Below are 24,379 nucleotides of genomic sequence, written 5' to 3'. Positions count from 1 at the left end.
ATGAACTAAGAAAGTGTGTCATACCTGAGGTGCTCTTCCTATCCACTAGGAAACCTGCATAATCAGTGTTAGCATATCCCACTAGGTTAAAATTACTACCTTTTGGATACCAAAGGCAAAGGTCAGTAGTGCCTTTCAAGTATCTCAATATTCTCTTGACAGTAGCCAAGTGGGATTTCTTTGGATTTGCTTGAAATCGAGCACAAAGCCCTATAATGAAAACAATGTTAGGTCTGCTAGCAGTAAGATACAAAAGAGAACCAATCATTCCCCTATACAACTTCTGATCAACAGATGAACCAGGTTCATCTCTATCTAATTTCGTGGATGTTGCAATAGGAGTGTCAATTTCTTTGGATGTTCCTTCCTGGTTCTGTTACTGAGGAATAGGTTCATAAACAAGTTCCCTCGAGGTTTGAGGATCAGTTCCTCTCTAGTCAGTTCCCCCGGGTGGAAGGACCTGTTCCATCACTTGTTCCTTCCTGCGATGCATCTTCAGGCTGGACTGTGGTTTCACCATTTGAATTTCTTATCAGCCCAATCTCTTCATTATCTTGTTTCTGCCTCTCAGAAAGAATGTTAGTGTTTTAAAAAAAATAACATATACATTTTTCTACACATATAGTTCTTTTACTGTATATCTTATAAGCTTTACTATGTGAAGAATATCCCGAGAATACTCCCTCGTCACTTCTGGGATCACACTTACCTAGGGAGTCTTTGCCATTGTTGTGCACAAAGCACTTGCATCTAAATGCCCTAAGATGGGATATATTTAGCTTTCTCCCTTTAAGTGACTCATAGGGAATCTTCTAAACAAGAGGTCTAGTCATGCAACTATTTATGATGTAGCATGCAAAATTCAGCAAACTTAGCATTTTCAAATTCAGTTCCATGATCAGACCTAATTGATGCAAGTTTATTACCTAGTTGTTTTTGAGTTTTTCTAACAAAAGAAGTAAACATGTCAAATGCTTCATCTTTAGATGTTAAAAACAATGTCCAAGCAAACCTACAGTAATCATCAACAAGCACCATCATATATATTTTACCACCTCCGCTTAATGTTCTCATTGGACCATAGAGATCCATATGGACCAGTTCTATCATTATGGTGGTGCTTACCCTTTTCTTGCATTTAAAAGAGGATCTTACCTGATTCCCCCTTGCACAAGCCTCACAAACTTTGTCTTCCTTGAACTTGATGTTAGGCAGCCCTATCACCAGGTCTTTAGAGACTAATTTGTTGAGTTGACTCAGACTTGCATGTCCAAGTCTCTTGTGCCAAAGGAGGGGATCATTGTCCAACATACTTAAGCAAGTGAGTTTATTTTCTGAAAGTGTGGACAAATCTACAATGTATATATTGTTTACTCTTTTTTCCCTGCAAAACAATCTTATCAGTGGTAAGATCAATAGCAAAACATTTGGTAGAGGTGAATGCTACCAAGTTACCTCTATCACATAATTGTGATACACTGATTAGATTGTACTTAGGCAATCTATCAAGTAGACATTCTCAATAGAGGGAGAATCAGTCTTACCTACCTTTCCAACCCCAATGATCTCACATTTCTTCCCATTTCTAAAGGAGACATTACCTCCTTTGAGGTCCTCAAGTGAAAGGAACTGGTTCTTGCTTCCTGTCAAATGCTTTGAGCAGATACTATCCATGTACCATATTTGGCTGCTCCCCTTCACTTGGACCCACAAAAGGAAATCAAAGGTTAGTCTTAGGAACCCAAACTAGTTTGGGTCCCTTTCTATAGGCAAAAGGGTGAATCAGATTCTTTTTAGCCCAACCTGGCAGCCTATTTTTCCCTTGAACAAATTCTTTATTCTTTTGACTAGCCTCTTCTTTTGCAATACATTCAGATTTATAGTGACCAGTTTTACCACAGTGTGTGCAAATTATGTTCTTAGGAAGTATGAGGTACTTGCTTTTGGGATCCCACTTAGGTGCAGGGGTCCCGTAGCCAAGTCCTCTCTTATTGCTACTATGGTGTTCATGTAGCCATGAAAGTGCATCAGAGGACCTATTCCATGTACAGGTTCTGTCTAGCTCGTGCTTAACCTTGTTTAGATCCCCTTTAAGGACTCTTATCTGCTCATCTCTTTTGTACAACTCATCTTTCATTTTTCCTACATTTTCTTCTAAAGTGAGTTGTGTGTGATCAGCTTTCTTTTTACCAGTTCCTAATTTCAATTTTAGATTTTCAGATATAAGCTCTAGGACAGTGTCAAGTTCATGAACCTGGTTCTTTAACTCAGCATTTTTACTTTCACTTTCACTAGCCCTAAGTTCCAGATTTTTGCACTTAGCTTTCAAAATCACGCACTCCTTAGACAACTGTTCCTTTTCATTATTTAGATCCTCAGATTCATCAATGAAATCCAGGAGTAACTGAGATAGCCTTTCTTTAGATAAAAGTTTAATCTTGTCTTTGAGATGAATTATACTTACCTCAGATTCCTCATCGGATTCTCCAATTGCCATAAGTGCTTGCTCATCTCCATCTTCACCCTCGGACTCCTCATCTGAGCTTTCTCCATAAGCAGCAACCATAGCCTTTGTTGATCCTTTGTTCTTCTTAGGTTGAACATGTTCCTTCTTCTTGTTCCTTCGTTCAGCTCTTTTCTTCTTCCATTCAATTTCCCATTGAGGGCAGTTTTTTATGTGGTGATCAGTATTCCCACACTTGTAACACCCCTCATTGGTTTGTTTTCTGGAACCCTTGGTTTGTTGTAGCTTCCAATTCTTGAAGGACCATTTCCTCTCATTAGGTACTTCTTGAAGTCCTTTGTGATCATGGTCATTTCATCCTCCTCTAGATCAGCACCTTCAGTGATTCTGAATGCCAGGATCCTTTCCTTCTTGGGTGCATCCATCTTCATGGTTTGCCTTCTAAGTTCAAAGGCAGTGAGATTTCCAATTAGCTCATCCAACTTAAGAGTGGCAATATTCTTTGATTTCCTGAATGGCAGTGATTTTGCTTTCCCAAGTGACTGGCAGAACCCTTGTCAAAATTTTCTCAATTTTGTCCTCTTCAAGAATAACCCTTCCAAGAGACTTAAGTTCATTTGTCAGTGTGGTGAACCTTGTATACATCTCCTGGATGGTTTCCCCTTCCTCCATGGTGAAATTCTCATATTGAGAATATAGTAGTGTTCCTCTAGACCTCTTCACTTGAGGTGTTCCTTCATGAGCCACTTGCAAAGTATCCCAGATTTCCTTAGCAATGGTACAGCTTTGAATTCTACTATACTCGTCTAGACCAAGTCCATACACAAGCCATTTCTTCGCTTTAGCATTATTTTCCCATTTCCTCAAGTCCTCAGCATTGCAGTCAGCCCTTGTTTTTGGTACATCTACTCCTTCAGTATTCTTCTTCATGGTATCCAGGGGACCATCAGTGATAATGTCTCATAGCTGATAGTCTTCTCCGATGATGTGATCTCTCATCCTATTTTTTCACCAGGAGTAGTAGTGGTCATTAAAGAGTGGAGGCTTATCAGTGGATTGCCCTTCCTAGTTTCTAGGTGGTGCGCTCATCTTGATCTGTTCCTAAGGTGTTAGCCTCTTCAAGGATAACATGTTCTAATACCAATTGATATTCTAAACGTCAATACCACACAAGAGGGGGTGGTGATTTGTGTGGTACCCAATTTTCGCTCTAGTAGAACCTGGTCCTTCTAGGTGTTCTCACTACAACTGTTTACGGAATAAAAAATACATAAAATAAAGAACACAGAGATTTTTACGTGGAAAACACCCGACTCAAAAGGTGAAAAATCCACGACCTATTACTCAATAGGATTTTCCCCAACACTTCACTAAATCACTGAGCCAAAATACCATTTACAAAACTCTTTGTAAACCTAAGGATTACCTCTAATCCCGTTGTAGCAACCAGCCTCTAACTGTTGCGACAACTTCAAGTTAACTCTAACTTGAATACTCAAAATACCTATTAAAATTGCTTCTAGATAAAGCTAAAAGGTACAATATGAAAACACCTACTACAATTGAACTAGAAATAAAGAAAGACACATAAAACTCTTTATGGAGCTGGTTCTTCAATCTGGTTCATGTAGCTTCAGGTTTGCACACTTGAATTACACACAAACTGCTTGCAAAAAGCCTTGCTATTTTGCTCCCAATTCACGTTTAACTTCTGCATTTTTGTGCAACACTTGTAATGTGAGAAGATCCTGCAATTTATAGAGTAATAGATGAAGAAATAACTAGAGTTCTGATGCAACTCTTCCTTGGTGGAAGAGTTCTAGTTGATTTCAACTTCTAACTATTTCCCTATCTTGAATAGTGTTCTCTTTGATTAAGGAGTCCTTTTCCTTATCAATTATGCAACCTTTTCGATCAAGAGATATTAAATACACCAAGTTAAGCTTATCTCATTCACGTGCATCCCACATGCTCGAATCTGCCCATTTTTGTGCACCTGAGGGATGGACCTGGTTCATCCTGAGTTCCTTTGTCAGTCTTCAAAACTAACATTTACTTGGTCCAACTAAAAATATTCTTCAACCATCATAGGATTCTACAATGTCTTCTCCTATGAACGATACCTCTTCGCCGGGAAAATACATTTTCAGGGGTTCATACTCTCCGTCCACGAGATTTTCAACAAGGTGATCTGCTAGTGCCTATCCCTTGATTGCCTTTTGAGTCACGTAGACAATGTCAAATTCACTCAATAGGATTTGCCACTTGGCTAGCTTGCTAGTGGGCTGGGCTTCTGAAAGATGTACTTCAAAGGATCCATCCTTGATATGAGATATGTAGTGTAAGCACAGAAGTAGTGCCTCAGCTTCTGAGCTACCCAAGTTAAAGCACAACAGGTGCGCTCTAAAAGAGAATACCAAGCCTCGTATGGGGTGAACTTCTTGCTGAGATAATAGATGGTCTGCTCCTTCCTCCCTATCTCATTATGCTGCCCCGGAACGCAAGCAAAAGCTCCATCCAATACTGCAAGATAGAGTAATAGAGGTCTACCTAGCTTGGGCAGGACCAAAACCAGTGGTGTTGACAGGTACTCCTTGATTCTGTCGAAAGCTTTTTGGCAGTCATCAGTCCATTTGGTAGCGGCGTCTTTCTTTAACATCTTAAAGATTGGCTCACAGATAACTGTAGACTGTGCTATGAACCGACTGATGTAATTGAGTCTCCCTAAGAAACTCATCACGTCTTTCTTGTTCTTTGGCAGTGGCAATTCTTGAATAGCTTTGACCTTTGATGGATCTAGTTCTATTCCTTGGCGACTCACAATAAACCCAAGTAGTTTTCCGGCAGGAACCCCAAATGTACATTTTGCAGGATTCAATTTCAGGTTGTACCTTCGTAGTCTGTTGAAAAACTTTCTCAAATCTTCCATGTGATCAGTGGCTTTCTGGGACTTGATAATAACATCATCTACGTAAACCTCTATCTTCTTGTGTATCATATCATGGAAAATGGTAGGCATGGCCCTTATATAGGTGGCCCCCACATTCTTTAACCCAAACAGCATCATCTTGTAATAGTACATTCCCCACGGTGTAATGAAAGTCGTTTTCTCAGCATCTTCTTCATCCATCTAGATCTGATGATATCCAGCGAAACAATCTACAGATGATTACAGCTCATGCTTGGCGCAATTGTCAATCAGGATGTGTATGTTTGGCAAGGGGAAGTCATCTTTCGGACTGGCCTGGCTGAGATCCCGATAGTTGACACAGACTCTAACCTTCCCGTCCTCTTTTGGTACTGGCACGATGTTGGCTAACCATGTAGGGTATTCTACTACCCTGAGAACCTTAGTTTTGACCTGCTTAGTGACCTCTTCCTTGATTTTCAGACTCATATCAGGCTTGAATTTCCTGAGCTTTTGCTTTACCGGCGGACATGTTGGATCAGTTATCAGTTTGTGAGCCACAATAGACGTACTTAGACCAGTCATGTCATCATACGACCAAGCAAATATGTCCTCATATTCCCTTAGAAATTCCGTGTATTCCTTCTTTTCTGACGGTGATAAGTGGACGCTGATTAGTATTTCTTTAACATTTTCTGCATCTCCGAGGTTAACAACTTCTGTTTGTCCAGGTTGGACTTAGGCCTGTTCTCAAAGCTCTCAACTTCCTTAACAATCTCTTCTGGTATGTCATCTTCCTCTGAATCTATATCCGTTTGTTGCGTTGTCTTGTTGCATGTCACAGTCATTGGTTCATCAAGATAAGTAATAGTAATGCTGTATAAATAAAGTAATGAGAGAAAACAATAGTAATAAGTGTCGATTTGTAAGAAAAGTCAAAATGCTTTGATAAATTGCATAATTGGTTTGAACACTGGCGATCTTATTGCGGGAATTGAAAACATGCGAGAGAAAAATAACATTCTTTTAGTAAATCAAAATAGTGCTTGTTTAAGCCTTGCTACCTCGAGGCTCGTCGGGCTCTGGTTGTCCTGATGGTCCAGTTATTGAGGCAGGACCCTCTGCTTACGGCCAATATGGAAGGGCCTTCCTCCCCCTCCTCCTCGAGAACAACACAACAATCCATGTCATTATCCTCAAAGAACAAGTTTCTCATAGCTGCCAGTGCTTCTTCTTCTTCTGACCCATAGATAACATCGGCCAGTTGGAAAGTCTGCTCCAAGTATGGTATTGGTTGCTCCATCGGATAGTAAGGACCGCGCCATGGTGGCGACCAATTGTTGAATTCTTTCCAGGTGTACTCATATCCAAACCGAAAGTGGTGCCATGTTTCTTGAGTTTTATAGGCTTAGTGATTCCTTGGAGGTTCTTGTCAAGCCCCTTGCCAGGTTCGTACCCACTCCAATTCAGTATACTCTCGATCTTGTTATCCTACCATTTGTCTTTGTCAATAGCATTCACCCGCTCAATGTTATGGTAAAACTCTCCACCTAGCTTATTTCTCCCTTCGATTGATGGAATGGTCTGGCAACTGTATATGGGATTGCTACCGTCGCCGTGAATGATCACCTCCTAGTGATTCCATTCAAACTTTACCGCCTGATGCAGTGTTGATGCTATGGCCCCAACAGCATGAATTCATGGCCATCCCAATAGCAGATTGTAAGATGCTGGCACATCTATCACTTGGAAATCAACATCGAACCAAGTTGGCCTCATTTGCAAACATAGACTAATCTCCCCAATGGTGGACCTTTGGGAACCGTCGAAAGCTTTCACGTTGATGGTCCCATCCTTTATCTCGTAGTCCCTTACCCAACTTCTTGAGTGTTACCAGTGGACAAATATTAAGACTGGAACACCCGTCGATCAAGATCCTGGTGATAAATTAGTCCTCGCATTGCACAGTGATGTATAGTGCTTTGTTGTGTCCCAACCCTTCAGGTGGTAGCTCATCTTCATGAAAAGTAATTTTGTGACTTTCCAACACATGTCCGACCATGTTGGCCATTTTTCCGCCAGTGATGTTGCTTGGTACGTATGCTTCACTCAGCACCCTTAGTAAGGCATTCTTGTGTGCCTCAGAATTTTGTAGTAAAGCAAGTATGGAGATTTGCGCTGGTGTTTTGTTCAACTGGTCGATGACCGAGTATTTCTTAGCCTGTATCTTTATCCAAAGATTGTCTGGACCTATCTCAATGATGGGTGACCGATTGGAGGCCTGCTTGCTTGACTCAGCTAAATGTTCGGGGGTATAAACTCTACTAGTTCTCGTCATACCCTATGCTGCAATAGTCTCTTCGAACCTAACTTTTTCTTTCCTCCTTGCCTCGGCTATATATTCCCATGGTATAGCCTTTGTGTGGAATGGTGTCATGGTCGACATCGCCCCCGGGATCAGTGCTGCTATCTTTACTCCGAATGGATCATGGGCCTTGGATGGAAAAACTGCAACTTCGAATGGCATAGGTACGTTCGCTGGAGACACGAATTCGACCTCAATTGGCACTAGTGTCTTTGCAGATGACGTGGTTTCAAACTCAAGTGGCATGGACATATTTATCTCAGTGTTCCCCGAGGGCTGAATCTGGACCACAATCGGTTTAAGAGTAATTATCGGCTTCTTTAGGTCATCACCTTCTACGATCAACCCGATAGACCCCTCGGGATCCCAATCATCCTCTATTTCAATCATGTGAACGCCTCCACCCTTATGGTCTGGTAGAGGGTTGTTGCGGACATTCGGAGCAGATTCCTTTGCCACAATAATTTTGTTGTCAATCAGAGCCTGGATCTTGTCTTTTAGAGAACGGCATTCGTCGATGGTGTGTCCCTTTATGCCGGAATGGTATGCATAGGATTTGTTTGGATTAACCCACTGAGAAGGGTTCTCAAGGGTTATAGCAGGGATAGGGGTGACATAACCAGCAGCTTTGAGTCTCTCGTACAACTGGTCAATGGATTTGGCAATGGCTGTATACTGTTTAGAAAGTCTGCGGTCAAAATTTGGTCAAGGTCTAGGAAAGTTTTGGCATGTAGGAGGTGATTGATGGTAGGATGGTTGAGCATTGTAGGCTTGGTAAACATGTGTGGGTTGGGAATATCTGGGTGAAGTAGGTTGATATATGGGTGGTGGAGATGATTGATAAGTGGGTGGTGGAGTTTGGTAAGAGGGTGAGGGTGTTTGGTAGTTTGGAGTAGGCTGATATGTGAGTGGAGGCATTGGATAGGTTTGGTATTTGATGGGAGATTTGGTTCTCTATGCCACCATTAAGGCTCCTACGTCCCTTTTCTTGGACACACCACCGGACTTTAAGGCCTTATTTGTAGCTTGCAAGGCCTCGAGGTTCGTAACCATACCACTTTTGATGCCTTCTTCAATCCTTTCACCTAGCTTGATAATGTCGAAAAATGTGTGGCTCTCAATCATCATCAGTCTTTCATAATACTGCGGGTCCTAAGCCCAGACAAAGAATTTGTTCATCTGTTCCTCTTCAATGGCAGGTCTGACCTTAGCAGCTTCGGACCTCCAGCGAGTAGCATACTCGCGAAATGTTTCTGTAGGTTTCTTTTTTAGATTCTAAATGTAGAACACATTCGGCGCATTCTCCGTGTTAAACCTAAAACTATCCATAAAATTGGATGCCATGCCTACCCAACTTGACCACTTCTTCGGATCTTGCTAATGTACCAAGATAGAGCATTGCCTTTCAGAATCCTCATGAAAAGCTTCATGCGGATTCTCTCGTCTTTTCCTACTCCAACCAGCTTGTCACAGTACGTTCTTAAATGGACCATCGGATCCCCTATACCATCAAACATCTCGAACTTAGGAGGTTTGTACCCCTCGGGCAGTTCGACATCGGACTGTATGCAAAGATCTTCGTAGTTTAGCCCTTCAATTCCCTTGCTTCCTTCAACGCCTTGAATCCGGCTAGTCAATTTCTTAAGTTCTTCGGCCAGATTCCTGATGAGTGAGTCTTTATCATCAGACTCGGGTGTACTTGAGATGGCTTGGGTGGAGGTTGGCATGGTCTCCACATAGATGGGGGTGTTGTGATGGGCGTGGAAGTGGTCATTTGTGGAGTTTTGGGGTTCTGGGATGAGCAGTGGGGTATTGTTGGAAGTATGGCAGGTGTTGCAGTGGTGGTGAGGAGCGGGAGGGTTTTGCGTCTTTGGGATATTTTATGGAGGTGTGGGGTTCTGAGCATTTGGGAAATTGACATCGGGAGTGGTGACGGAAAATGACAGGTTTGCCATATTCCGAACCTGATCAAGTTCTTCCTAGAATTTTAGCAGCTTTTGTTCGAGTTGGGATGCATTTTATTTGGAAAACTGAGTACCGTGACCATGGGTGACCTCTACCTGTTCAATTGAGTTCGCTTTTCTGACATTATTCAAATCTACCATTTTCCCTTTGTTCTTGTTCTTGACAGGACTAAGAGGAGGAGTGGGTGGAGGGCCCCTGGATCTCATGAGATAAGATGATGTTTCCAGAATGCAGGATCTAACCTTTGGGGAGGAGAATAATAAACAAAAAGTAAAAAACAAAAAGGTAACAAGTTAGTGAGGATTATAAAAGTATTGCAGTATTTAAACACATAGTGCGGGAATTTAAATCGTGTCCTAATTTAGGGACCTCTTTGTAACCGAGGTAGGCCTAGCGACAAATTGATTTGGAGAACTTAGGATGCTAAATGCCTCATTTTATTGATAAAAGTAGACGAATATCAAATTGACACTAAATAAACAAGAAATGAAAATCACTAATGGCCATTGGCCTTATTACATTTTATAAAGCGAAAAAGATGAACTCCTATCTACTTGGTCCCAAAAGGACCTTCCTCAGGTTGAATGCTCTCATTGATCAAATCCTCCAGTTTGCATAGGTTCACCAGTAAAAATGCCTTTGCCAGGTGTTCTCCTTTGTTTTCCTCGACATTCTGGCAGTCGGTGACTCTCTTCCTCACTTTCCCTTCCAATTCCAGCAGACTGTACTCCAGCTATTCCAACTTTTCGCTAGCTTTGGCGGCCCTCTCTTTCCACTCGTTGATTTGGTCATTTGATGGAAGACTCCTCCACCAGTCTAGCAAGAGTGGGGGCGTGCTAATCATACCAAAACTGGGGACCTTGTACCTCATTTTCTGCAAAACAAATAAGGTTAGGCCCTTACCCTCCCCCCCAGACTCGACTATTTAATACCAACAATTAGCATGAACGTGGTGATGTCCATTTGTGTTTTGGGGAAACCCAGTGGACTTTGGACAAGGCTATCTTAAAGAGTCATTATGCGGACAACATAACTGACTCGGCTAGGTTTGACCATGATGCATACATAGTTTAAACAGAGTAAGATTTCTATGGGGTTTTAGACTGGTACCCTTGAGTGGACAACTCAAGGGGGAAAGGCACGGAACCGTCGACTACACCGTTGATCGACTGGTTTTACCGCAAATACGACCTTTTCGGATTTAGGGGTGATAATATCGGAAGAGCGCACCCACTCATTATAAGTGTTGCTATAGGATTTGTTTGGCACGAGTGGAATATGATGTTGAGCATGATTATGCAACAATTAAAGGCATATTGTCATATATTTGCACGTTTAAGAAAGCAGTAAATACAATAATTTCATAATTTAAAGCGGTAATGAAGGAAAGCAGTAAGGGAAAGAAACAAAAAAGACAGTTTTGCAATCGAAAAGGAAATTGAATGCTTAAAAGAAATAAACAAATAATTGTGCATAAAGAAGCATAAACTCATAATAATAGTTTGAAATGGTAAAAGCCTAAAAATTCCAGCAGAGTCGCCATGTTGTCGTGCCCTCTTTTTCTCGCGAAATCGGGTTTATGACATTTGGAAGGACAACTCGTTCCTTTTGGGAACTGGGTTTGAATTTTGAAGAGTCGCCACCTAATGATTTAAGGTGCATTAGGACACCAAAAGAGTTTGATTTGAATAACCAGAGATAGGGTAAGGGCTTGAAATTATTCTAAGGGGAAGGTGTTAGGCGCCCCTCAGAATCCATTAGTGTGGTTCCCGGCCAAACAACTATTGTGAATTTGGTGCAATTAACATGTAGACAAATAAGGCTCAAATAAGAGGGGATTTCACATAATGGTATGAAAGTAAACAAAGTTTGAAAGAACAAATAGAAAAGCTGATATTTTAAAAGAAAGAATTGAAATGCTAAAGAATAAAGAGAGGGGGGATCCTAGGTTTATTAAAAATATGGATCACCCCACATAATGTCCGGTAATCACTCCTAAATAAGGGGCTACACGTGACATTATCGCGTGGTCATCATATCCATATCTACCCTTCCCACCCCGTTAAGGTATTAAAGTGAGGATTGATCTCGATTATTATTGCATGCTATTACCCATCCCATTCCTATCAGTCTCGGAGGCACTTAGGACTACTAATCCTAAAAGGGAGGGATGTTAGGCTCATTTGGAGTTTCAAAGGTAAAAATTCTAAAGCAACATACAAAACACATATGCATGTTTGGGGGAAACATATAAACAAACAGAGGATCATGTATACCTCGTCAAAACACATAAAATATCATGTCTTGCACATACTATTTAGGTCTGATTTAAAAGCAGTAAAGACGAGGGAGATGAGATTGTTGAAGCAGTTTTAGTTTATTATATAACTCAGATAAGAAGTCCGAATCAGGTCTGCCTACTGGCTGTAATAATTAACAGAAGTAGATTCAATTTTCAATTATTGCTTTAAGGACTGCCTAAGTATTTAGACGGGGTCCTATAGGCATGATATCTACTGAATTCAGAAGGTAATGAGACAGTAAAACTTGGAATGAATTATTTGAAATCCTATATGCATACTTATTAAACTGGCTAAGTGAGGGACTCAGATTATTAAAAGAGATGCAGAATATACAAAGTTAACTAAATTGGTTATAGGTTCTGTGGGTGATAGCATCTAATATTACTGATTTTATAGCTAACATTGAGTGAAGCGAATCAGATTCATTTAGAAACTCCTATAGGCATGCTTTCTATGCATTGCTGATTTTAAAGCCTTATAGACGTAGTGTCGAAATGCAGAAAACCTTGTAGACATGGTATCTATATGTAGAAGCCTTATAGATATGGTATCTATATGTAGTTGAATATGCAGAATTAGAACAGTCCTATGGGCATGATTTCTATATAGAGTTGAATATGCAGAATTAGAACAGTCTATAGGCATGATTTCTACATGTAGTTGAGTATGCAGAAATTAAAACATTCCTATAGGCATGGTTTCTACCCCTTGCATGCATAGTTACCCACCCTTTTTCACTAGCCAGCCCCAAATGTTTATTACAACTTATTACAAACCAGAATAAATTACATCAGAAAGAAAAAATGCAAAGAAAGTACAACCGGAGGAGGCCTGATTCTTGACTTCCTCTCTGAGTTACAAGATAAACCAACTCAAAGACCATTGATCCAAAGCCTTTCTCCAATTTGAGTGTGTCAGAGTTTCCTAAGAGCCTCAATGGGACTCCGGACAGTGCTCACACCCAAATTGTATTACCAGAATAGGGACAAGTGCAGTGTGGAATGGCCAGCCCTCAAGTGTCCAAATTCAGAGGGAGCTCAGAGGGTCCCAAGGCAAGGCTCACAAGAGGGGGGCAGAACTTAAATCTAAGAGAGAGTGCAAGTGAAGACATAGAGTTCTGAGGGAATAAAGGAGAGGGAAAGAGGTGCTGGGAAACAGACATAAACAAGTTGATAATTTCATACAAAAGGGATTCAATGGTTGGGAACTTCCAGAGAGCCTATGTACTTAGGCATTAGTTAATTCTGGGCATGCACAACAATAAGGAGTGTTGTTATGCTTACAAAATCAACCAGAATACACAACATATAATGATAACATAGAGGCTATGATGCCAGGGGAATCAAGTTTGAATCATAGACAGCAATACTTAATACTGTCATGTCTCAAACAAGCCATCATTATCAAACATATTGGGTTAGGGGTTTAGGACACATAATAGATTCAAAACAGGTAGAAGGGGATTACAACATGCTAAAATAAGTACTGAATTGATCACAAGCAGTAGGCAGACAAGAAGGCAAAAGTATTAAGTAAACATATTGTTGTTGATGCTGAAATCTTAATCAAAACATACTAGTTTAGAGAAGTAAAATATAGTAAAAGCAGGTAGCAGGACTCTGAAGACAGGCCACAGTACAAGTAGTAAAGCAAGAGAATGTTTTTGAATGTAAGTGATTTCAGAACTATGTGTGTTCTCGTGTGTGTATGTTAATGAAAGAGCAGGGTATTTATAGTATGAAAACAGGCAAGAAAATAATTATGGAACTGTGTACCAATTAAAATCAATCAGTATAAGAGCTTCCTTTAATTAAGAAGTTAAAATTAAACGGTAACATGTAAATACTAAATAATGAAAGCAATCACATAAGGCTGAATATGACCAATAAGGAAGTAACTTAAGCACTGTATAAGTACACAATAGGTAATAGAGACTAGGTTCATCAGATTCTAATCAAGGAAAGTTCTGTAAGAATCAAATACCAATGTAATCAAGGTAAGGAAATTAATCAAATTGAGTAGAAAAGGTAGGGATCGAAAGTTCAAAGGAAAGTTTTCAAATTGGTCCAAGAAACAGGGAAATCAGTAAAACAAGGAAAGAATCAATCAGAATTACACAAGGAGGTTTGAAATCAGTCCACAATTGAAGGTCATTTCAGAGGAAAATTCAGCATATAAAGAGTGCATAAACATTAGGCATGCAAGGCTGAATCTATGACAAAGAGAAGTGTCACGCAATCACAAAATCAGTAAGTAGTGGACTACTGAAACATGGTAGTCACATAGGCCAATTTCAGTAATTTAGTAATAGAGAAAAGATAGAGTATTAAATAGCATGCAAAGAGGTCAAGTGAAAAGACCCTAGAGTAGAGTCTCAATGGTAGCAGGAAGTCAAAATCACATAAAGAAACAGAGGCTGAAACAAAAGATTTCGAAATTTAGTCAAGCAACAGATGAAGCAACTTCAGAAACTCAAATATGCCCAGAGAAATTAGGGTTTTGAAACCCATCGAATTCAGAGCATGATTAACAAGTAAATCCCATAGCAAATAGTCTCCAGACTCGAATGAACCCCAAATTTTAGGGTTTTCACCATTAATCAAGTATAAAGATGAAAAACAAGTAAATCGGGAAAAAATACTAACAAAAATGAATTCAGAAATCTCAAAAAGGTTAAGGCCCTTAACATGCAAACTCAAGTAAAAGAACAACACAAAGAAACACAGTAGAACATGCTAAAGATTAGAGAAAGCTTCTAAATAACTTAACCAAACCCTAAATGAAAAAATAAAGGTTCTGAAGGTAAAGTTTTGAAAGAAACTTTGAGAAAATATTTAGAAGTTGAGAGTAAACACAGATCTAAACAGATCTAGAAGAATCGGAAGAACCTCAAAAGTTTAGGGTTTCAGAAGAACCCAGATAGTGAGAAAGGCTTGGAAACCATTGATCTAAGCAGGAGAAGTCAAGAGTCAGGCTTGAATAGCCATGGTTGGACGGAGCAAAGTCGAAGATGACTGGAGACAGCCATAAGAACTGAAATCGACCAAGGTCTGGACCGATCTTTCCCGACCTGACCTTGAAACCATAGTTCTCGAACACGTAGAAGCTAAAGGAAGTGGATACAGGCCTTCAATGGCTTCGGAGGTCATGGATTTGGGAGATTTCATGGTGGTGGTTGAAGGTGGCGGCTAGGGTTTGAGAGAGAACTGAGAGAGAAGGGGGGGTTCAAAGGCGGCTACAGATGAGAAATGACTAGGGTTTGGGGGTAATGGGGAATTAAAAAAGAAAGGTTAAATGGTGGTCGTTGATCATTTTTATCAACGGCCTGGATTGAATGGGGATCCGGGTGGGTTGTTTAAAAAGGGTCGTGGGTTTGGTAGATTAGGATTTGGGTCAGGGTAATTGGGCATGAGGTTGGGTTTAATTGGGGTGCCAAATTCGGCCAAAATTGAAATGAAAATGGGCTAACATTTAAATAGCCACTTTTCCCTCATTTACTTTATAAATAATAGTAAAAATAATTTCTGGAAATAAATTAAAAGTACTAAAATGATTAAAAATACATAATTATTAAATTAAAAATATTGTAATTAATTTTATAAATACAAACACAATTAAATCTTAAAAGAGGCTAATATTGCAATTATATGTGATTTAGCTTTTAAATACTAAATAAATTTGTAAAAATATGCAAAAATTATGCTAGCTATATTTTAGTATAAATATGAGAATCCAATAAATGAATCACCCAAAATGATAATTTTGGGGATAATTATTGGGGTTTTCTTGATAAAATTGGACAATAAATTGATTTAAAAATCTTTAAAAATTATGAAAAATTAATAAAATATTGGGAAACACTTATATATGTATATACATTCTATTTAGAAAGTATTTTTCATATAAAAAAATACAGGGAAAAATTAGGTATCAACAGGGCCTTGTGCCAGAGCTGTTTTTTCTTACTATCCTCTTACTTTTTTTGATTGAAAATCTATACTCAGTCATGTTATACTTACTAATTTCATAACTCGGTCTTTAGTACTCTATTTTGATGCATATAAATATTGTTTTGGGCCGGGTACCCTCTTTTTTTATTAAGAGCCTGAGTGGCTTGAGACGCTTATGACTAAGTGAGGCTGAGGGCCTGATTTGTGAGGATATTTATGGGATCGGGTTGCACGTCGTAGCATGTTTTACTGATTCCTGATTGTGTGAGGCCTGGGGCCTGATTTATTTATGCCACGAGGTGGCTTGTTATAGCGCTTGGGCTGAAGGAACCCCTCCGGAGTCTGCACACCCCCAATGAGCGCAGGTACCTACTGAATGATGTTTTGCCCGAGGGGATGTATATGAGTGATGGTGAGGTATGCCCGAGGGGCTATATACGAGTGACTGTGAGGTTTGCCCGAGGGGTTGTATATGATTGATGTTTTGCCCGAGGGGATGGTTATGTTTTCATCATTTTTGCTCACTATTGCACTGAGCCTCTATTTGCGAACTGTTGAAAATATCTTCAAATGATTTTACTGAAACTGAGTTTAAACAAAATGATTTATAAGCCTATTGTATTTTAACTGAGATGTCATGATATGGACTTTATATGCTTTATTTCTCGTCACTACTTCTCAGCCTTTATTTATTTTGGTTACTTACTGAGTTGGCATACTTACGTTACTCTCTGCACCTTGTGTGCAGATCCAGGCATTTCTAGATGCGGTAGCAAGTGCTGATTGCTCAGTTGCATATCCATCGGAGTTAGCGAGGTAGCTGCCTAGCGATCGCAACCCTGCTTTCCTCACTCTTTATCTTCTGTTAGTCATATTCAGTTATTTCCAGACTTTTTTAGTCTTAGTATTTTGGACAGATTGTAGAAGATGTTCATGACTAGTGACACCCTGATGTCGGGCTTTTCTTTACGCACTTTCGTTATTCAGGTTTTTCTTTATAATTTTTTATTATTAAATAGCGTGAATTTATCTTTGAAAATAAATATCATGTTGTTTTTGGTAAAGAGTCAGCTTTCCTAGTACCACGATAGGCTCCATCACAACATGGTAGTTTGGGTCTTGACAAATTTCTAAACCTTCAAATTTTCAACTTTTGGCAAAACATGCCAAATTAACCTAGGAACTTTCGAATTCAATTTCGGGAATATGCCTAAGTCTAAAATCTCAACACGAACCTATCGAAGCCATCGAAACACTATTCTGAGGTAGTCTTTACAAAAGTCAAACCTCGGTCAATATTTCCAAATTAAGCTTCTAAAATGAGAATCATTCATCCAAATCAATCCTAAAACATCTGAAAATCGAATTCGACCATACACACAAATCAAAATAACAATATGAAGCCACTCAAAACCTCGAACCACTGAATGGGATGCTAAAGCTCAAAATGACTAGTCAGATCGTTACACATTTTGATACATCTGAGCATTCATTTCTCTCATGAACCTCATGAGATCGGTCTTAACAAAATCATATATGTTGTTTTCATTTTTGGATTTGCTGCCTACACCACATGCTTGGTTGTTATTCGATTTAAACTCCTCCCTAGAGGCAATGTTATTGGTTCTTGGAGCTGTATGATTTATAGGCACGTCAGGAGGGGCTCGAATGCCACCATTGGAATTATTTGAAGCAACCGATAGCGCTTGCTAGAGCTTAGTCATTATTCGATCCTGTCTTGAGAAATTTTCATGATTTCCCCTTGCCGTGCTTTCAAAACTTTTACAATATCAGCAACGGATTTATCATCCATATTATCAGGGATATGACTTCTCGTCCTCCCGAAATTTCTTTCTACCCGGTTCAGAGTTGACCCATTTCCATTGATACGGGTTTCACTTGATGAATTATCCTGTTGATCTCCATTATGGAAGTTGTCCACATGCTCGTTATTGTTGTTTGTTCCAACATTGAGCAAATTGTTGACATCATTAGGTGACATAGTCGTTTTATGCTTCTAACAGAAAAACTTTAAAGTTCGTTAGTAAAAAATAAACAGATCAAAGTAATATCACAATTGTATATGCCCCACGGTGGGCGCAAAACTATTCACCCACAAATAGTACAGGTGAATTTGTTAATATGATTTATAGATATGTTGAATAAATTAATCTGATAAAATAAAATAACTAAGAGCGAAGTGTCATGCCCCGAACCTGGAGGGCGAGACCGGCACTCTGTACCTTACTCAATTGATTACTAACATAACGCATCTTTTCATGTCATATTATCATAGATAACTGAGCCGAAAGGCTGCCATGAGATAAGTAGAATACAACATGTAATACCAACTTATACATAGGACATATGTGCCTATAAGACCAAAATAATCACTCGTATACTGAACATAGGTCGACAAGGCCATACAATCTTTTACGTACATAACATCTGTCTACAAGCCTCAAAGAATACATAATTTTCATAAAGGTCGGGATAGAGTCCCGCCATACCAAACAATGCACGTCCAAATCATACTAACCAAACAAGCAACTCCGAAGCAAATGGAGCGCACCAACATCTTCCGTTGAGCTGATAGCCTACTTGGAGGGCTCTCGACCCATCTATCGGGACCTGCGGGCATGAAACGCAGCGTCCCCAAGCAAAAGTGACTTTAGTACAAATAATGTACTGAGTATGTAAGGAATGAAAATCAGTAAGTAATAGACATGAGAGAAACATGGAGTAAGAGAATCAACATGTACGTTTGCATAGCTATGTAAATCATTTCGTTTTTAGAATGTCATGAATCTGCGTATAAATGTCATACCATGTATAGGTATATGCATTCATAACATCATCAAGCCTCTAAGAGCATCCCATATCATCTAGGCCACTGTGGGCATAATCATCAATGTATACCAGCTGATCAGGTGGTGGTGCATATATAACGCTATAACCTTTTCCCATATCTCATATAAATATAATATACATATATACGTGTATATAACGCCATCTGGTCATGGGTCAATGTGCATGTATAAATGCATGAAATGCATAAGAAATACGTTAATAAAATTTTCTCGGAATACTATAAAAAAATCAATATGCCTTTCAGATAAACTTTATCAAATACGTATTTTTTTGAGACTCATGAATAGAAGATATAATAATAATAATTCACACGGGGAATCAAGAATATAGACATCCCTAGCATTTCTATGAATAGAGTTATTTATGAAAGTTGCGTATTTTGCTCGTTTTATTTGTGTTATTTGGATCATGCCAAAAAGAAAGAAGGGATAGCCTTAACATACCTACAGTAGGGAAAAATCCGTATGATATTCTTGGAAAAGGTTGCATCGTACTCCCTTAGAATCGTAACATCTCACGTTGCTAATGTGCTAAGAAATCTCATTGGATTTGTTTTGTAGGAATTGGTTGAAGATTTCTTAGAAATCTCTTTGAAGACGTTAGGAATACTTGTAGGAATTGTTAATGTCCGATTGTTGTGTCTTTGAATTGGGAATATTAGAATGAATTGCTAATGTTTGATTGTAGTGTTTTTGTAATCAGAACATGAGAACATGAAGTGCTTTAACACTTTACTTCCATAGGTCTTTGTATTCCAAATATTATGAATGGTGGGTGTTATAATTAACACATTACTTGCCACCTAGCCAAAATTACTAAGAGTCATTTGGTTAAAACGTGTCTTGCTGCCATGTTCTTTCTGTGGTCCTTATCCAAAATTTTCAATTAATCCACCATTAATTATTAAATTAACTAGGTAATATCTCATTACCCAATAATTAACCAATTACCCACATAATTAATAATTATTTCCACTTACTTAAAATACTTCTCACTTTTTACATATATTATACACCTTACTATCATGGTCATGTGGTACCTTGTATGGAACACGTCCATAAATATCGAGTATTTTATCTCGGGTTATATTTTATCTCAACATGTCAAACTTGGACGAAAATTCATTTTCTTTTACTTGCTTCCCCTATCACCTTCATGAATTTACTCATCATTTGTTTGAAATAGAATAATGCTTATAATCTTAAAATAATCATGTTCCCGAACTTACGTCGATTAACTTACAACGAAACTTTAACATATGAAAATGTGGGATGTAACATCATTCCCCCTTTTGGAATATTCGTCCTTGAATGTTGACTGATGCACTTATCATTCTCATAACCCATAGCTCTTACGAATACTTTAGTGCTCCTCTTGCTATCTAGGTAACTGCTCTGTGAATAATCCCCAAGGCTAGGGCATTCCTCCCTTTAGTCCTCTTCCTCATATCACGACTTGTGGTCGGAATCTTTTCAATCTCGTAATTGTTGTTATCTTTTGTCATGAAGCCTGTATGACTTTGACCTTGTAAGTGCACCTATGTGACTCTTTTTTCCTCTTTTGTTTTTGCTCTATCTTCTAGCCAATCTCTAGGCCTCACTTTGCACACATATACAGAGCTTGATAGAATGTCCCTCTAGGCATTTATAGGTATACTGAAGTTCTTCGCTCGGTATTTTGTTGAACTTATGAATATTGCTATGCCTTATTTCATAGATCCGTTTATCCATTTGTATGATTTTACTGCATCAAGGTAGGTCATACTATACCATAACTCTTACTTCAATTTATTGTTACTGAGGTATGCTACCAGACTCACGGTTACTTTTTGTTACTTGTCCTTTAGGTATAAATCTCAGTCCTTTAATGCTCATTCATTACCGTTTGTCTTAAGAATGATAGCCTAATCTCATGTCATACTTTGTAACTTGTATTTGTCAATTGTTGATTCACCTCAATGTTGATCTACAATCCACCACTTGAACACTTGAAACTTTTTACGTAATACATTGCCGCTAGGGCTTACGTTGCATTGAAGAATATTTGAAGTGATTTCCATAATTGTGTTTCATAGTATCTCAATGTGATTCACCTTATGGGGGGGTATCCTAATCTCATTCCGTCCGCGAAATCTTTGCTCCTTCTCTTTTTTTTATTCAAATTATTATTCAAACGAAGGCCCAAACGTCATCCTTTATCTGTCACAATTACACCCTCATTTTATTACCAGGTCAGCATTCTATTTCTTCTAAATTCTACTAGTCTTAGACTCATTTGAGCTCATTCAGGCTATATTAAGCTTTATATAATTTATAGAACCCATCAGCCCCCTCTCATTTTCGTGGGCGTATCCATTCTTGTCACCTTCTCACTCGCCCTTTCTTATCCTTACTCCTGTCTTCCTACAACCTTGTCGCTCTACCATACTTTAGCTTGCGACCCATACATATCCATTTATACTACTCGCAGCCCTCCTTCAACTTTCTTGCACCATAGATTTCCATATGTTATCCTGGAACATCAAGCGAAACATCACACCGTCTCTAACTTTTCTTTATTCTCTTAAATAGACCTCTTGGTACCTAGAAATCATAAGTTGGAAGATATGCCACTAACGACACTGCTATCATTCTTGGATACTGAATGCCAGCGCTTCTAGTCTTTTACCTGAAGTATAGACCACTCTCATCCTTCTATATTTGAGTATTTCGTACGTTGTTCACTTTTACCTTACTTACTTTAAAATATCGCCTCACATTCTTCTATATCTTTCATAACCTCTCTCCCACATAAGTATAAATCACCTTCACCATTTGAAGTTCTATTATAATACTTGCACCTTTGGTGCCTATACAATCCAGTGGGAGCTCCATACTGAATTCTTATGAGGCTGGTATTTTTCTAACTGGCTTTATCGTAGAGCCGTTATAGAATATGGTTGTTGTGCTATCTCTCTTGCACCTCTGATATTAAGAGTGATTCTGTTATGTTCTCTATCATGATTTCTATAACTTCTGGGTCCAATAATCGGATCCCTAATTTACTTTATTGATGTAACTCTTTAGTTTTCTCCTTCTTCTGATCAGCCTTTATGTAGGCTTAAGTTATCTCCCTATCTGTTGTTCATGGTATAAGTTATTCTGTTTAGCCTTTCATCGGCGCTGAAGAATATTCATGATATAATCTTTTAACAATTCAATCCTTCGTCTATGACCTAGCTCAATTATTTCTTTTACTGTATACCAGAATCTTCTACGGCTGTATATGTTGTATGTATAAAACTCCAAACTCTTAAGTGCGTTTATAATGTAACTAACTCATTGATCGAATAATTCCTTTCATTCCTTCTTAGCTTCCTTTAACGTAAGCTATCACTTTTCCTGGTCTTCATGCTCTCTTGTTGTATGCATACTTAGCTTATCTTAGTTCCCACGCATGCCGGAGTTTTCGTGCAACTCACATGATCTCGAATACTACTTTTAATTTTACTTCCAATTCATTAGCCACGGTAGGTGCCACCTTCTTATGGAGTGCATACAATTTTTTTGTGAGACTGCTTTTACATGACCCTTTCTCCTTCGAGTTACTATGTTTAGGTTGAAGCCTTCTTCCTTATTTCCTCAGATAGTCTTCCATTGTAGTACTTACAGAGGACTCTTTGACTTTTGTAAAGCTACAAGCTTATTACATCGTATACCTAGTGGAATTTTTGATGTTCTTTCTCGCCTCTAATTATCTGTAGTTACTTACCTCCATGCTCTTGTGCTTGTAGATTTGCTTTTGAACTAACATTTCAACTCTCTTCCTAGTGGCATTCTCTTTTATTTTCGTAGTACTCATACGGTACCTTTTTAACTTCTCCAACTCTTATATGAATATATCTCAATTATTATAATGTTATAACTGTGAGGCTGAATTTCCCATGTTGGGGTTGCTTATGTTTATCTTGCATTGATCTGTTAATTTATCTTTATCCTCTTGTCTAAGCATAACTAGGCTCTTCCTGAATAACCTACTAACTATTTGTTAGCCCATTCTCAAATCCATATTCCGCGTAATCTTTCTTGGGTTATTTCCTTTGTCTTAACTTACCTCACGTACTGGCTCCTTATCTATCAATAATATCCCGGGCAGGAACCCTTACTTCCTTCTCTTGACGTCGTGCTTACATAATATTCTGGAATTATAGCATATCTGTAACATTTGAATAAGTGCAATCTCATCCCTTTCTCATTTTTATCGCATTCTTCCTTTATCATTCCATATTACTAGATCCACTTAATTCTGACTTAATGCCACACCATTCCATATTCCCCCCATTAGGAGAGTACTAAGAGTTGGAGCTATGACGACCTGCCTTTAGATGTTTTTCCTCTTTATCTTTGGCGTTCTTTCACATTATCAATGACCCTTACTCTCCTTGCGATAATCCTTTTGTACCAAGGTTAACAAAATTCCTTACTCACGATGGTGACACTTAGTGTAACTGGCATATACAATTCCTAATTCATTTTTAGTTTATCTTGTTCACCAGTTTATACTAATTTCTATTACTCTAGGGTCTAACTTTTCCTTCTGTTAATCATGTTAGAGTTGCGAACTTACTTCTCGAAATGAGGATGTGATTGTATGGCCTATACTTTTTTGTTGTCTTAAGGCCCATCACCCCTCATCTCTTTCTTCATTTGACTATAGATTTTGTAACACTCTACCGTTGTCACCCATGTATCACATCTCTCTCATAATTCTTCCTTATCTCTTTTCTCATTACTCTGCTAATATTTTTATATATCTTTTTCTTGTGAAAACCTTAACAAGACATTCTTTCGCTTTTAGCTCTCCTTGCTTCATTCATCGGCTCTTCGGGATGCTCAACGTCCTCTCTCTACTAGGGACACTAAGGTAATATTTATCCCTTCCAGGCTTTCAGTGGCTATCTTCGGAACTTTTTGATCATGCTAATATTCATATCTAATTGTATTATTCTAGGGTGCATCACTTGGGTGGCTCACAAGCAGATCTATTAGCATATTTGTAATATCTTTTGGAAATGTTAACTAACACAAACAATCCATTCACCATTTTGGATTACTCTAACCCCAGCTGGATCCTAATGTTCTGTCCTTTTCTTAAACTATACCTATTAGCCCTCATAGGGCATAACTGAGACTGGTGCGGCCAATTATACATACCTCTGTTATTGATGAAGGTAACTCAAATGTTTATATCTCTCTTCCTGAATTGTAGATAATGTTCATCTCTACTAATTAAGTACCTTGTACCCTTCTTTACCTTGTTTTTTTTTCGAACTTGTATCTTCTGATTCTTTCATTGCTTTTTACCATAAGAGTGGAGAGATATTTTTCCCTTAGGGATCCTTATCAAGAAGCTTACACCTTTCAGTACTCACATGATCTACTAAAAACCTCATATTTACTTAGCATAAGCATGATACAAAGTTGAGTTCCTCTGACTCAACACTTCCGTAGCCATATCTCTTACCAACTATCTTTCTGGATGTAGGCATCGTTGTATTATAAATAAGATAGAGTT

The sequence above is a fragment of the Nicotiana sylvestris genome, chromosome 8, assembly GCF_000393655.2.
Source record: "Nicotiana sylvestris chromosome 8, ASM39365v2, whole genome shotgun sequence".
Lineage (NCBI taxonomy): Eukaryota > Viridiplantae > Streptophyta > Magnoliopsida > Solanales > Solanaceae > Nicotiana > Nicotiana sylvestris.
The sequence above is the reverse complement of the archived record's forward strand: the minus strand, read 5'-3'. Positions refer to the sequence as shown.